Consider the following 5518-nt stretch of genomic DNA (forward strand, 5'->3'; position numbering starts at 1 on the left):
TTTCATGTTCGCAGTCAAAACACTGGGTTCTCTTTGTGTAATCGGCACGCAATTTTATACGCCGTCTGCGGGCATGCCCGTGTTGATGCACGAATGTGTATTTTTGCCGTTGCTGCTTTCGCGGTCAATGTAATATCGCAGACGCACCCCTACAATTACGAGGCGAATTGGAATGGTCAAGAAAAACGCGTTGTTTGGAATAGCAGTGGGGTTCAAAAAAGTTCATGCAGATACGGGGTGGTTTTTATAAGTGGTTCCAGATGTTTTTGCCCATGGTTAAGAGATGGCAAGTTTTTTGGAAGATGTTCGCAGCCAAAACGCATTCTTCCGTACGTCGCATTTCTGTGTAATTTCGCATGTGGTGTTGCATTATGTCCGGGATGATGCACGTCTTTTTATTTTTACCGTAGCTGTTTTGATATTGGAGTAAATGCTTATTTTCGAAACATCCCCATTTCTTTGAAATGGTTTCGTCCGTTTATGCAACTGTTACTGCGCTAATGACGACCAGTCGCGCTGTCCTGATACACCGCGAATGTGCGAGTGTTCCCTGTAGACAGTCCCGGGAGTCATTTTTTTCGCACATTTCAGGAGCCAAACCAAAATACGTTCATGAACCGAGTCCAAAAAACCGAAACGTGAAAATCGGATGATCGGACCTGATGTACATTTCTCTTTCTATAGATTGTACACACAATACACACATCTTTAGATAATCTGGCCATGGCAGGTTAAAAAAGTAACCCTGAATCATACTAGATTAGCGTAAATGCATGTTAATGCGTTCAAAACAAGAAAAAAATTGTTTCCGGGTATTAATCTCTTGAATCACGGCGCTGAATATTGACGCAAAAATATTTCGGGCATCGCGCGCCCTTCCCGCGTCACGTGTAGGCATCTCGCATCTCTGATTGGTTGTTGCGTCTTAAGATGACTGAGCCGACGCGCGTTTAAACAATTTTTCTTTGTTCGATTTATCACACTTCACAGAGAATTGTCGCCAATGGCTACTTCTTTTTGTTGCAATATATAATACTTCACGGAGAATTGTCGCCTATGGCTTCTTGTTTAATTTCTTTTCCTGGGCAAATATTTTGCTCAGAAAGGCCCAGTTTTCTGGTAAGAGGGACAGAAGAATGCATATTTTTGAAATATGGCTAAAAAGTGTGACATTTTTCATGGTTTGACCTGTTATTGGCCTCTAAATACTTGTGATCTCCATGTCTTTGTCCAGTAGCGGATGGCTTGGGGGTTCCATCTCCCCTTTGTGTATTTGAGAATTATAGGCAAAACAGATGAGTTTTTAATAGGCTATCGTCTGTCAACAGCATAACTTGAGAAAGCTTATAATGGATTATCTTGATATTTGGTAGGTGGGTAGGTCTTGATGATACCTGGAAATGATTAGACTTTGGACCCCTAGCGTCTTGTTATGGTACTGCAGCTGAACTTCCGGTTTTGATATCTCATGATCTACACATGCTGGGGTGACGAATTTGGATGGTAGGTAGCTCTTTTGCTGGGGAAGAAGTGGTGTGAGTTTGGGCCCCCTAGCGGCTTGCTCAGAAACTGTAGGGCTATCTGTTTGAAAATATTCAAAAGAGGATAACTCAAGAACCGGTGGACGGATCGTCGTGATTTTTGTTGGTATGTAGGTAGCTTACGTGATGCTTGGTATAATTATGCGGCAATTATGCAAATCTGGATGTAATTTGCATAATTAATGGAGAAATTCTATAAATCAGCTGCATTACATTATAGGACCATTCAAGCTTGTGACATGTAATTGAGAACGAGAGAAACACAGGCAGGTATTGATTATGTAAATTGTTTGTTTGTTTGTTTCGCATAACCGGTAAACCGCCTTCAGGCGTAACACACCAGTTTTGTACATGTGCGCACATGTACAAGCTGCGTAAGACCGGACTGTAAGTTTTGAACCACTCACACCGGGAAGATCCCCTACTCTTTTCGATAAGTGCGGTGGGTTCTTTAACGTGCATGGGGTGTGGCTCTCCCAAACACGGGACCTCCATTTAACGTCCTATCCGAGGGACGTCCCTAACCGAAGCTAGGTACTCATTTTCACATGAGTGAAGTGAGGAAAGTCGTGTAAAGTGCCTTTCCCAAGGGCACAAGATCGGTGACATGGGCAGGGTTCGAACCCACAACCTCTGGGGTGTGAGCCGAACGCGCTACCGACTGCGCCACACGACCCCAAATTAAATTAACATTTAATTTGCATAATTAATGAGATGATTAATGAGATGTAATAATTCCATAATGCTAACTGCCTGGAATTTCATACTTTTGGTTGCTGGTGTCTTTTCCAAATTTAAAGTGACCAGTGTTACTACAGTAACGTACGGACCTCCCTTTCCGAACGTCCATTTCCGAACTTGATCTTGCTATCGTTAACGGTAACTTGCTCACAAAAAATCGTGAACATCCATTTGCAGATTCTCAAATTATCCCGCTAACAACAATAACGACCAACACAAAAGGTCAAATTCAATGACATGGGAACCCCCACGAGGCCCATATCCGAACTTGAACTCCGTATCCTCAACGGCGACTTGCCAACTGAAAATCATAGACAACCACTTAAGGATTCCCGAGTTATCTGGGGAACAACAAAAAACGCAAACCCAAAAGGTCAGCTCCAGTCACTTAAGAACCCCCCCCCCCACGAAGCCCATTTTTGGCCTTGACAATGCCCATCACTAAGACAACCTGCCTGCCAAAAATCGTGAACCTCGGACCATGCCTTCAAACTTTATCGTGCATAATCTGCAAAACAGTGCAAAAACGATTTCATAGCCTTCTGTCGAAAGCAATTAGCCAGTCAGTCAGAATGAAGGAACTACCCAACGAATACCATCCAATCAGAATTTATTTGTTTCAATTACCCTTAGTACATACTTTCTGGGGCACTGATATTGCATCTGCATATCATTGTGTAATTGATAATTATAGTAGTTAAGGATTTGTTCTTGAGTCTTTTTAATACTTCTTACAAAACACGTGGCTTTTAATTACAAGAATCGAAACTTACTAGTCACTCAGGTATACAACACTTCATTCTACATTACAATGCCCTCCCCCATTACAATTCTACGAATATTCACATTGTTGTCTGTTATGAATTTAGACATTTTGTATTTCAAAGAAGTGGGCCACAATCTGCCTCAAACACAGCCCCTAAGGTTTCAGAATATTTACATGAATTATAATGAATTGTTGGATAAAATGCACATGTACAAGTGGTGCATTTATCTTGCTCAGAATTTGCAAGTGGCTATGGCTACTAGAGGAGCATATGCACCCTGTTTAAATCATCAATTCACAATGTACTTTTAGAATAGGACAAACCTCCTACAAAATTGTACAAATTTGTACACTGGTACTGAGTGTGATAATAATTTACAATTACATTTCTGGACTTTAGTACGAAATGGCTCATGTAATGCAAATTAGCATTTCTATTGTAGAAACTAATTGACAGGAAAACTTGATTATTCATCACATCTATATAGTTCTTAAAGTACAAAGTAAGATGTACAGCGATTTCAACTACAAAAGTTCAGCGGCCTATCGCCCATGGTTACAAAATGATTTGTTGGAATACAGTTTAAGTAATATAGACACTCATATTGATAGTCAACTTAGGCGTGTCATTGCTCAGTATTCTACCTTCAAGTTGTCCAGCTTGAAGCGACGGTCACAACCCGCCGTACGTGCTGTCTACGTGCAAAAACGTGGGCAAACGTAGGGCATCCGTGCGTGGTGAGTACCGCCTCCGTACGGATCCTACGGATTTGGGAGCACGCAGACACGCCGTAGAACTTTAACTGCATGTAAAACTTTTTCTCCGTGCTGTCTGCGGATTCACCACCCGTGCGTGCGAGTACGAGCGACGTGCGTGCCCCGTACGTGACGTGCGGAAGAAGCACGTGTGAGTACGGCCTCCGTACGGTAAAGTTGCAATCGCACAGAGATCGTACGTTGTAAGCACGTACAACTCACTTACCACTTGCGCAACGTACAATGCACGCAACCGCTCACGGCCAGACGTAACGTGCAGACCACACTCTTACACCTTGCGAAACCGTGCGAGTGACGTGCGTCGATGCCACTCCTTCCGCACGTTTTCAAAAAACGTAGCAGACGTAGCCTCCCAAAATACGTACGGACAAAAAGCACGCACGGCGGGTTGTGACCGTCGCTTTACAGAGAATCATCGGAGAACAGTGGCGGTGAGCGCTCGGTCATGTCTCCTAGGTACGCCCTGTAACAGAAACAACAAAGTCGCCGTCAATGAAATGTGGATGTCCTGACTGCTTCTGTACTCGTGGCGAAAAGGGCCAAAGAAATGGCAGAAGTGAAACTTTTTACCATGTAGGAACATCCCCAAGGAAAGTCATTGACTGCTTCGATACTCCTGGCGCAAATTGTTGAAACATTGGCAAGTACCCATCCCCTAATTAACCATGTAAAAATAATACCATTTTCCCGTGAAGTTTCTATTTTCTACATTACTAGTAGTACTTCGCTTGAGGTACCTGGGGTGACTTGGCAGATGAAGTGACATGCAGTTAGTTTATCGCAACCTGCGTCGTTCCACTTGTTATTTTCCATCAGGTACTGGACGCAGAATGGACCGGCGTGACCGAAGTTTGGTTCTCCCGGAGCCCACGAGTTGAACTCCCGAAGGGGAGTGCCGTCCACCCACTCGAACACCCCTTTCTTGCGCCGATCGGAGAGGCCGAACCAGAATCGACGACGAGAGCCAGTGGCCTTATACAGCGAAATCAGGAATGTGTTGATCCAAGTGTCTTTGGGCATGGCGAGGGTGCCGCCATCTCGACGACAGATCTCGTTCGCTCGGTCGAAGTGATTAGCCGTGACGAAAGCCTTGTAGCAGATTCCACGGAACTTCCGATAATCTTTGGGACAAGCTGAGGGAAAATTGTATTACAAGAGCGATAGTAAGATGGCTCCTATTCCAGCACCAACATTATCAAGTTTGAAGTTCAAGTGTATTGAGAAAGGAACTCGCAAGCCTGGTTAGCCCGAATTGCGTCCTATATACAGTATAAACAGCTTCTTAGTTAAAGGTATGTTTGTGATTACTTGTTTGTAAGTGTTTATCTTCTAAGACTTCTATTTGGGCCATAAAAATGCAACGATGGAATAAGACAAACAACAGTTACGAACTAAGTAGAGACTCTGAGATGAATCATCAAAAAAGGCAAATGTCATGTCAAGTTGTGCTCAGTCAAAATAAAAAAAAATGATGCCATACCTTCGAGCCCTGGGGGTCCCTTCGGTCCCCGAGGCCCAGATGGCCCAATGAGCACCTTCTCTCCTGGAGGGCCAGGTGGCCCAGGAGGCCCGGTAGACACGGGGCCAACTGGCCCAATGGGCCCCTTTTCTCCTCGAGGACCAATTGGGCCAATGGGTCCCTTCTCTCCTGGTGGGCCAGGTGGCCCAGGAGGCCCGGTAGACACGGGGCCAA

This window comes from Branchiostoma belcheri, unplaced genomic scaffold (assembly GCF_001625305.1).
Source record: "Branchiostoma belcheri isolate BF01 breed outbred unplaced genomic scaffold, Haploidv18h27 scaffold474, whole genome shotgun sequence".
Classification (NCBI taxonomy): domain Eukaryota; kingdom Metazoa; phylum Chordata; class Leptocardii; order Amphioxiformes; family Branchiostomatidae; genus Branchiostoma; species Branchiostoma belcheri.